The following is an 11,886-nucleotide window of genomic DNA, read 5'->3' on the forward strand; positions in this document are numbered from 1 at the left end:
CTTCTGCTATCAGTCATGCTTGCTTTTAGCTTTGCTTCTTAGCTTCAGCTTTTAGCCATGCTATTTGTCATCACTGTTCTTTGAGCGCGGTTCCAGCGTGCTTCGGCCTGCACGCCTGCTGGTACTTAGCCACGATGAGAAGAAACACCACCTAGTCTCGTCAAACTTTATTTCTTTTCTTTTCCGTTTGAGAGTTTCGTGTTCTGAGTTAAGTTTTGTAACGCCGTCTGACCTCGACTGCCCGTTCAACTTCAACCAGCCACACAACTCTGCATCTTCAGCCAACGCCCAACCACGGGCTTCCCAAGACATCACTTCAACGACTACTGAACTTCCAGCCAATCAGCGACATCGGGGGAACCCCATTTCAACGACAACTTTACACAGGCAATGTACCTTCAGACATTTGTACCGGTGTATCTAATATAATTTTAACCTTATTGAGGAACTCAATGCGATGGTTAATTAAGTGATTGATGGTTGTTCATGTCTATGCAATTTAACGTATAGCTGTGAACTTGGGATTCCACATTTCCATTCTCTTAAACTCATCTTTCCCTAACTTTCGATCTTCCTGCAACTTGTGTGAATGTGTGCGTGCGTTTATGTGTTAGATTAGTTTATATGTCTTAGATTTATCTAATAAAGTCTTATTCATATTGAAAAAGAAGTATCTGAGAAGTTAATGTCTTAAACTGCCAATCTTGTTACTGTGCTAATTGATAGTGTTTTCACTATAGTTTGGATATTAATATCCAGCGCAGATTTGATGTTAAACGGCTCGTTCAGTGAATCGCAGGGCGTCTCAGTGATCAGCCGTGAAACAGTGATTCTGTACAAATTCCCTTTAAAATCTTAAATGATTCCCTTTGAGCTAAATTGACCTGTTTCCCTTACAATATTATATTTCAAACCGTACAATATCATAATTTTGCTCAATTCGGTATTTGATGCGCTGCAGTTTCGAAGTTCACCGTTAGGCGGCAGTGCGCTACCCAAACAGGCGCGGGTCACTTGAAACCGGCAAAAAGTGACAACGGAGAAACGAGATGGATTAAACTGATCAAGCTAATTCTACGCGCCCGCAATTAATAAATAAAGAAGCCAGTAAGAGTGAAATATGGCATTACTTTGCCTACAGAGGTTATGAAAAAGGTGAAGCTACAGGCGTGAATGCACCACTATACAAACGCTGTTTGAAATAATTTGTTGCAACGGGAGGCAACGCTTAAAATCTGGCTAAGCATTTGTCTCTAGTTCATTCTGACATATTCAATGAGTTCAGAGATCGACAGGTGAGTCCATCATTCAACTGATTTAATTTAGACTTTTATTCACAACACTGATCAGCGCACATAGACTACTTATAAGATACGGTAAACACGAAAGCTCAAATGTGCTTGCATGACACGCTGGAACCAATGAATGAAGTTAAGGTCTCATAATTGTTGCACTTTCAAACAATAATATATTAATTGAATTTAAATGAATAAAGAGATTAGTAATATACATTTTAGTATTAGTGATACTAAAATAAATGGCATATTACTATTACTGCCACTGTGGCAATCCCTAGAGGAATCAGCTGAGAGAGAGAGAGTAATAGTAGTAATACGAATATCACTAATATTAATGTTAGAATAACACTTTACAATTAAGCTACATTTGTAAACATTCGTTAGGTAACCTGACCTAACAGTATTATGACATTTAATCTAGATGAATCAGTAATAATTATTTAAATATACTAATACTAGTTTAGCATGTTAACATTAATTTATGGAATGCCTTAAACCTACTGTATGTTCCCTGGCTTGGCTGTAGTTTTTTTTTTTTTGTGTGTGTGTGTGTGGGTGTGAACATTTTTATACTTTTGGCTTGTACATTTGGTGCAGCAGAGTTTCAAGCAGTGCTTTTTTTTAAATAAAACTTTCAATTCATTTAACTTTTGAGGGTGGTTATTGGTCACCTGTGGTATCGGTTTAGTATCGATACCGAGGTATTAGATTCTGGTATCGTACCGAAGCCAAAATTGTGGTATCTAGCCATCCCTAACAGCAAGCCCAATGTGAGTGTGTAAGGAGTATATGTTAATGTAGATTGTCTGAGTCTATGAACACTATAAAATATCTGAATCAGTCTCCCTGGTGGATGACCATAAACTAACGACAGAGAGCAGTTCCAAAGTGATGACCAAAACTGTTATAGTCCTCATTGGTAAGTAATCCAATGTCCCCGAAAAGTAAAATCCAAAAAACAGTCTGTAAAATCCACCAATGTTGAAGACCCATGCAAAAATAGAAACAAGTAGTGTGAGCACAATACTGCTGAACGCCGGCAAGCCGGCTACTTATATTGTAGACTGAACTTCCTTGTTACGATCATGTGGAAGTTTGCGGTGCCCGGCAACGTGTGAAATCTCGCGACTGATCTCATCTGGGGCAAATACACACACATATATAGAGGCAACAATACAGAAAATGGGGTGATAATAGATTAAACGATCAACAATACCAATATATAGTGTTAATCAACGACCATATACCTAAATCACTCATTATGTGGCATTGCTACATAAATCCCCTCCCCCAACCATCAGAGGAAAGCGACCATACCAGCATTTCAGGTTTACCATATTAACATGTAAAGCTGCCATTAAAAAAACATTAAAAAACACAGTATCGTTGTAACATCAAACATAACTGACTGAAAGGGAATGTTTTGTTTACATGTTGTAATGGCCACTAGAGCATTTAAGGTAGTTTTGGGGCAGATTGACAACTGTGCATGTACATAGCATGTGTCTGTAGGAGATGGAAAGGTGAAGAGATAACTTGCACTACCGACATCTGTTTATCTTTATTTTATTTTATTCCTTTTTGTTTGTGACCTTAGATAGATGCTTACTTCTGTACATTTTTCTATCACTAGATCCCCACGTATGTGGATGAGCGTGTCGGCGCATAAGGCATTTTATTAAACTTGAGGAAAATTTGCCACCTTCTTGTCTCCTGTGCATGATTAACACCACACAGTTTTCCTATCTGTGCTATTAAACATTTCAACTCATGAACTACTGCTACAGTAAATGGGTGAGATGCATTCTCAGCTCCTAGGCACAAATCTGAGTATGTGGAAGCATGCTGCCATATTATACACCTGCATGTATGGCAGGGGTGCCCAACCCTGCTCCTGGCAATCGACTGTCCTGCAAAGTTTGGCTCCAACCCCAATCAAACACACCTGCCTTTAATTTTTAAGTGAGTCTGAAGACCTTAATTAGTTGCTTCAGGTGTGTTTGATTAGGATTGGAGCTAAACTTTGCAGGACAGTCGATCGCCAGGAGCAGGGTTGGGCACCCCTGATGTATGGGGAGTGGCTTGGCATGCAATTTCCACTCGCCAAGATTCATTGGCTGTTTCTTGTACTGCTCAGAGGTGATACGGCTCCCACGTCAGACCCCAATACATCAGTATCAACTTAACATCTCTGTTCCCTCCTTCAGGAAGATGGTTACATACATAACCAAGATGTTTTCTTATTTAGACTATCATTTCATGAAAATAAATAAACAATAATAATAAGCATAATAGGAATATTAAAAATAATAAAATATATGTCATATTCTCTCCCTACCATCTTTCTAAAGTTACTTTTTGTATATCTGTTTGATGCTCTTCTAAATTGACATAATAATGACTTTAAATGTTATTTTGGGTGTAATTTCTCAGCTAAATTAGATGTACAGTTAGTTTGTGGTTAATTAGATTATTAATCACCACCCTGTGTAATTAATTAGATAAAATATTAATTCCTCGAGCAGTCAAGCTATCTTTTTTGTCATTAAAGACTACAGATAATACACACACACACAGACATACATTTAAATGAACAAATTAGAGAGGAGTTAGAATTTGTTCTCTCTATTAAAATAAACAAGTATCAGCAACTAAATTAATGGATTAAATAAAAAATGTCAAGTAACTGTTATAGAATGTTAAAGGGGTGGTTCGGGATTTTTGACATCGGACCTCATTTTTAAGTCAGCCTGGTTGTTACTCATTAGTGGAGACATTTTTTTTTTTTTTTAATTATCCAGTATTTATATTTGGATAGATAGCCGATGCTAGGCTAGCGCGAGTCAATGGGTATATGTTAGCCAGCCATTAAAAACCGTTTTACCTGCTCCACAGTGCACCAAACGCAAATCAATTATAACACTAGACTATCGATGCAAATGTCCGTTGATAGAATAATGTTAGAAATCAAACTTACCTTTCATCACATTGCATTAGTTATAATTTGTTCCCTGTAATCATAAGCCTTGTCGACAGCAGCAGCGGAGTGATATTGATTACCTAGGCAACCGAGTGAGCCGGTCCACACATGACGCAAGTGTATTTACCTGCCGCTGGCACACTGATTATCACTAACATCACATAAGCAGAGCAAAGTAGAGCCGGAGCAAAGTAAAATTCCGCAGCGGCTGAGAAACTAGTTCCTTTAGGATCATTGAGATGAAAGGTAAGTTTGATTTCTAACATTATTCTCTCAACGGACATTTGCATCGATAGTCTAGTGTTATAATTGATTTGCGTTTGGTGCACTGTGGAGTGGGTAAAACGGTTTTTAATGGCTGGCTAACATATACCCATTGACTCGCGCTAGCCTAGCATCGGCCAACTATCCAAATATAAGGACTGGATAATTTTTTTTAAAAAATGTCTCCACTGATGAATAACAACCAGGCTGACCTAAAAATGAGGTCCGATGTCAAAAATCCCGAACCACCCCTTTAAGTAATTGCATTTACTACAGCACAAACCAAAGTCAATCTAATTTTTTTGCAGAGAGCTTGGGATTTGAAAAAAAAAAAATACATAAAATTAAATGTTCCAGACTATTTGTTTAGGCTAAAAGAAGAAAAACACACACACACACAAAAAACATGCAAACACAGTAAGTTTCTAGCACACTCCTCTTTGAATCCTTAATATCTCTCCTTACATAATGAAATATGAGTGCAAAGAGCAAAATTTTAAAGGATTTAATATGCCCCAAAGGACATAAAAGGCAGCACTGTTTTGCCTCAGAGGATCTTGCCCCACATACATACTGCCATGGCAAAGAGAACTGTGTCACTGCAGCTAATGTTGCTCATTGTGCATGGTGTCTTTAAGCCAGCTTCAGCACAAGTCTGCAGTCTGCTCGGTCAGCCTGCCTTACCTTCACTTTATGCAGAAAGAGACATCAACATTGGGGCAATTTTCTCAATACATAGAGATGCTGTGTTAAAAATGCATAATTATACCTCAAAACCACATACAACAGCATGTGTCAGGTCAGTATGATAATACAAAAAATGATACAATGATGATACAAAAAAAAAAAAAACCTTTGATGCTTCTTTACAGAATGTAATACAGCTGATGTGTTTTATTCACCACAGCTTAAATTTACGTGAGTTTAAATTTGCTCAGACATTGATTTTTGCCATTGAGGAGATTAATAACAGCACACAGTTGTTGCCTGGTATTTCTTTGGGTTATAAGATATATGACTCATGTCGCTCTATCGCTCAAACAATCCTCTCAGGCATGGCTTTAATGAATGGTTATGAAGCCAATTTGAGTGATATGTCCTGTTCTAGACCACCAGCTGTTTGTGCAATTGTTGGAGAGTCAACATCCTCACCCACCATTGGCTTGGCATCTTTAGTTGGTCCATTCAGCTTACCTGTTGTAAGAACTCACTTTGCTGCTTGCTTGTGTAATCAAACTATGATGAACCACTGGAACATGTACCAAAAATATATGCTTGAAAATTGATGTTGATGGAAAAAATAATGTTGAAATTAAAGTAAACTGTTGAAAGAAAGCAATTTTTGTTGAATTAGAGCACTATGCTTATATGGTGAAATAATAACTGAAAAGTATTTTCTGAAAAAAATTATGTGGTCATCACATCACATCATACTCTGCTTTTTATATTGCAGATCAGTCATTTTGCCACATGTGCATGCCTGAGTGACAGAAAAAAGTATCCATCCTTCTTCAGAACAATATCCAGTGATTATTACCAAAGCAGAGCTCTGGCTCAGCTTGTCAAGCACTTTGGCTGGACGTGGGTTGGGACAGTCAGGAGTCGCAATGACTATGGTAATAATGGAATTGCAGCATTCGAGGAGGCTGCAAAAGAAGAGGGGGTTTGTATTGAATACTCCGAGGCCATATTAAGCAGTGATCCACAAGAACAGTTTCTAAAGACACTGGAAGTGATCAAAAAGGGCACTGCCAGGGTTGTGCTAGCTTTTATGGCATTAGGAGATTTTCTCCCCCTCTTGAAGGTAATTTCGCAACACAACATAACAGGGATACAGTGGGTTGGCAGTGAATCCTGGATCACTTCTCGAACTATTGCAGAAACAAAGGAATACAGTTTCCTTTCTGGAGCTGTGGGTTTTGCTATAGCAAATGCCAAACTTGTGGGCTTGCGAGAGTTCCTAGTAAATGTGCACCCTAATCAAGAACCAAACAATGAACTTTTAAAAGAATTTTGGGAAAGAGCTTTTCAGTGCTCATTCAGGAACATTGGCAGTGATGGCTGTACTGGTTCAGAGAGACTTGCAGAGCTGCAAAATGAATATACTGATGTATCAGAGCTACGAATAGTAAATAAGGTGTACACTGCAGTGTATGCTGTCGCATATACACTTCAAAATGTATTAAAACACTTCAGATCCTCCACCAACAGCAGCAAAGGAGGATGGCCCACACCACAAACGGTAAATGAGGAGAACTTAGTTTCATACAGAAACAAATTAATACACAAATAATGTTACTGATGTTTCCTCTTAGGTGTTGAAGTATATGAGGGATGTGAGATTCACTGTTAAAACAGGTGAAGACATTTTTTTTTGATGAAAGTGGTGATCCAGTGTCGAGATATGACCTTGTTAACTGGCAGCCTGCTGAGGATGGAAGTTTGCAGTTTGAGCTTGTGGGCCTTTATGACAGCTCACTGCCTTCACAACAACGTCTTCGAATTAATCAGGAACACATACTATGGGTAGATAAACATGGACAGGTACATTAATAACAGTTTAAATCATTAAATGGTCAGTGACTGAAGAACTGTCAGTTAGTTGAATATGACAAAATATTAGGGGTGTAACGATTCACTCGTTTTCTCGATGCATCGATTACAAACCCTGTCGATTCATATGCATCGATCTTGAAACATGATTTTTGAATTGTGAATCGCCGATCTTGGACAGCAATCGATTCAAAATGCTAAGAATCGAATGAATCGCGATTTCTATAGCGATTCAATGCTTTCAAAATGTATACACATTAAATTACTACACGCACGAATTAATGGAGACCTTGAAGAGTGTTCGTGAATCGTGCCTCTTATCTGTCCTTCACGCGCTCCACTGTTTACCGACTGAGACTGTCACAGGATTGCGCTCGCGTTCCGTTCGTCTCTGACGCAGCTGACGTGTGATCTATAGGACTCGTGGCCAGTAATGCTAACGTGAAGTAGTTTTACTTTTCTGTAGTTTGTCAATGGCTCTCTGCATCTTACCGACGGAGTTACCGGAGCCGTCGACAGCTGTATTTATTTCATAGACGGAGCAGAAATGTAAGTGTCTAAATCATACGCACAGATCCATTGAATGATAAATGTTTTTAAACAATGCGGATGAACCGAATATACGAAGGAATCTTTTAAAATTAACCACAGCATTAACAACGACCTTGAAATAAGAGAGCGAGATTTATCTGATAATATGCATGAAAGTAGCGTTTGTTTCATTAGCAAACAGACATCTGGCGCGTTTTCACTCAGAATCATTCGCTGATGGAGAGGAAAAGTTAAATAGAGATGAAGACGTTTTCACACTGAAAGAGAAGCAATCTCGCTCTCATAGACGTGCCAGGCTATATCTGCAGCTAAACTGAATAAAAGCAGAATGAACTGATGAAACAAAAAAAAACCCACAAACAATTTATGAATGATGCAGTGCTAATTGACATTTATTACAGTACAGAAACTATAAAGTATATTTTCTACCTTATTCTGTATAGAAAATTTTAATAATTGCTAATTAAATGTAGCCTAGTATATAAAACAATCATAAAATTGCCATTAGGAAATAAATATATATTACAAATGATTGATTATTGTCCAGCAGTGTATTTGATTTATTACAGCTAATTAAAAGTAATTAAAAAAGAAGATAATTCCTTGTAAAAAAAAATAATAATTAGTATTATAATAATAATAATAATAATAACAATAATAATAATAATAATTATTATTATTATTATTATTATTATTATTATATAGGCTACATACATAAAATGATTATATTTGACATTTCTGTCACTTCTGAAATTATGGCTACGCCCCTGGTGTGACAAAATGTTAGCTTATACATAATACTCTTTAAGCTCTTTTTTAAAAACTTGGCTTACATACATTTTTACGTATGCCATGTCGCATCATTAAACTAGCATTTAACAATGGACAAAAGTTTTTTTTTTTTTTTCTGACCTATGGTTCTCTAACCATAAATGCTACTGTAATTTGCCCCCTGACTAAGCATTTAAATAATCCCGTGAATGCACTTAAAGAATGCAGAATCGAATCGTTATAATCGAATCGAATCAAATTTAATTGTGAATCGAATCGAATTGAATCATTCTAAATTTGCAAAAATCGTTATTGAATCGAATCGAAAACCTATGAATCGTAATCGAATCGAATCGCTGCCTTGCCAAAGATTCACAGCCCTGCAAAATATGTATGAAAGCAGCGGCATTATAGTGATAAAAATTACTACTGAAGTCAAGTTATTTTGCAAATTCAAACCATATCTGTGAAGTGTTATATTACAACTTATTTTCATATAGTTGCCTGTGTCCGTGTGCAGTGAGATTTGCCCCCCCGGCACTAGGAAGGCTGTGCAAAAAGGACGACCTGTCTGCTGTTATGACTGTATTCCATGTGGAGAAGGAGAAATCAGCAATGGCACAGGTAAAATAGTATATGTGGGATAAATCTTATGAAACTATGTTAAAGTTATTCTAATACTGTCCTCTTACAAAGCACTTTACATTCACCAATATTTATTTTTTATTTATTGGAATAATTTCTTTACAGATTCTAGTGACTGCTTTCCTTGTGATTTGGAGTACTGGTCGAATGAAAGGAAAGATGGATGTATATTAAAAGTGGTTGAATTCCTTTACTATACAGAAATCATGGGGGTGGCGTTTTGCATTTTCTCCTTCATTGGAGTGTTATTAACAGCAATCATATCTTTTCTGTTTTACCTTCATAAAGAATCATCTATTGTAAGAGCCAACAATTCAGAGCTGAGCTTCCTGTTGCTTTTCTCACTCTCACTGTGTTTTCTCTGTTCACTTACTTTTCTTGGTCGGCCCACTGAATGGTCCTGTATGTTGCGTCACACAGCATTTGGAATCACTTTTGTCCTCTGTATCTCCTGTGTTCTGGGGAAAACAATAGTGGTCTTAATGGCTTTCCGGGCTACACTTCCAGGAATTAATGTCATGAAATGGTTTGGGCCTCTTCAACAGAGACTCAGTGTTGTTTCCTTAACATTTATACAGTTGATTATCTGTGTGCTTTGGTTAACAATATCCCCACCTTTCCCATACATGAATATGAGCTATTATAGAGAAAAGATCATCCTTGAATGTAACTTAGGTTCAGCTCTTGGTTTTTGGGCTGTTTTGGGTTACACTGGCCTGCTATCAATCATGTGTTTTCTTTTAGCTTTTCTTGCTCGGAAACTCCCTGATAACTTCAATGAAGCCAAGTTCATCACATTCAGTATGCTTATATTCTGTGCTGTCTGGCTCACATTTATCCCAGCTTATGTCAGTTCTCCGGGAAAATTTACGGTAGCTGTACAGATATTTGCTATTTTATCATCAAGTTTTGGTTTACTATTTTGCATATTTGTTCCAAAATGTTACATACTTTTGCTAAGACCAGAGAAAAACACAAAGAAACACATGATGAGGAAATAGTCATCTATAGCTCTTTAAATCTTTCCCCGCCATTGACAAGTTATCTCATATTTTAGAAGACCACGCTTACCCGCCAAAGAAAAGTTTTTACAGCTTTTTGTGTTTTCACTGTTATACACTCGGGGGTGCTATTACACATCTTCTGAATGAGTACAAAACCTCCTAAACAAAAACACACATGAACAGGAGGGATAAATGAGTAATCTTTAATATAAACTGATGCATATTTTAAAAAAATGCAATTATCTGCAGTAGACAGCATATAAATTAAAACTGCATAAAGTTAAGAAGTAAAATGTTGATCCAGGAAGTGGTATATGTCTGTGCAAGATTTGAAGGTGTTGATGGAAGTGATTTACTAGATTTATGCTTTGATAATCTTACTCAATATTTATACAGTTGTAGTTTCTAATAACAAAATGTGATTTTCTCACCTTTTTGAAAGAAAAAAAAGGCCATCTGAAAGTGTTCTACATTCTGATAAAAAACATAACTAAAATACTTCAGTTTGTAAAAAGTAAACATAATCACTCCAAGCTAATTCACAGGCCTTGTGCTTTTGCATACTGAGATTGGCTTTCATAACATCTGGAAAAAAAAGTTCAATATTACATTATGCTTAGATTTACAGCAAGAATATTTATGTCCTCTGAAACTGGTGGATTACCATGTTATCATGAGTACTGAATGGCAGCACTTCTGTCAAGTCTTTCTAATTCTCTGACTCTTCTGGTTCAGCACTCTCAGTTTCCATCTCCATGAAACCCGCCAACTCCAGATTCTCCTTGTGTCCCTCAATCATCCCCAGGATATTATTATTATTATTATTATTATTATTATTGTTGTTGTTATTATTGTGATAACAACATTTACAAAAAATGAAACTAAACATTAAGTTACTAACATAATCTAACACTATTCCATTTTGTAAAAAGTATTCTCATCCTCATCCTTTTAATGAGAAGTTTTCTAAGGCTTTTGCACACCCAACAACCTTTTTTTTCAGTCATGCAAGCACAGTTCCAAATGTATCTCTTAAATGGGGGAAAATAAATTCTCCAAATCTGTTTAACAAGCTTACAAATAAATTTCATATTTGAAAATCCCCAATAAAATCTGACAACTGTCTCATAAATGTTGTTACATTAAGTATGTACCTGAAGTAGGGAATGAAGACATTACGTCAACACTTACGGTAAACGTGGGAGCCCTAATCACCTTCTGAGCATTACAAGAAATGGCCCATTACTACTGTGTGGAATTTAAATGCTAAGCCAATGCCTGTAGATATTGGTATATAAAATGGAGGCATGCATCTACTCATTCAGGTTAGTCCCAAGGAGCCGAGAAAATGCTTCGGATACTGATGTAACCTTGGTTCCCTGAGATAAGGGAATGAGCGTTGCATGGAAACGCATATGGGAAAAACTCCTATTTTACTCTGTACTCAAGCCTTATTTGTTTATGTCTGTGTAACTGCATAAACCAATGGCAATTTAGCCTGCCAGAAAGGGTGGAGCTGACTACTATATAAGTCAGCTCGGACTACGGTTCATCAGATCATTCAACTGAAACAACAATCATTGATTTGCGTGCAGGTTATAGCATGGCAAGTGATGCAATGCTTGTTCACTTATCTCAGGGGACCAAGTTTATATCAGTAACCGGAGTGTTCCCTAACAAACTGTCTCTCCTGTTGCATTGAAATACATATGGAGAACACATCCAATCATGCGTCACTATTAGGAGATTACAGAACAGTCTGCTCTGCAAGCCTAGTCTCAGAGCACTAAGATAAGGACTCCAGGAACATAAGCACATT

General features: G+C 37.0%; 1 pseudogene; it reads left to right on the forward strand.

Annotated features, from left to right (window-relative positions):
* The first annotated feature begins 1,275 nt into the window (after window positions 1-1,275).
* On the forward strand, window positions 1,276-7,156 carry LOC132101161 (extracellular calcium-sensing receptor-like; annotated as a pseudogene).
* The last annotated feature ends 4,730 nt before the right edge of the window (window positions 7,157-11,886 follow it).

This window comes from Carassius carassius, chromosome 23 (genome assembly GCF_963082965.1).
Source record: "Carassius carassius chromosome 23, fCarCar2.1, whole genome shotgun sequence".
Lineage (NCBI taxonomy): Eukaryota > Metazoa > Chordata > Actinopteri > Cypriniformes > Cyprinidae > Carassius > Carassius carassius.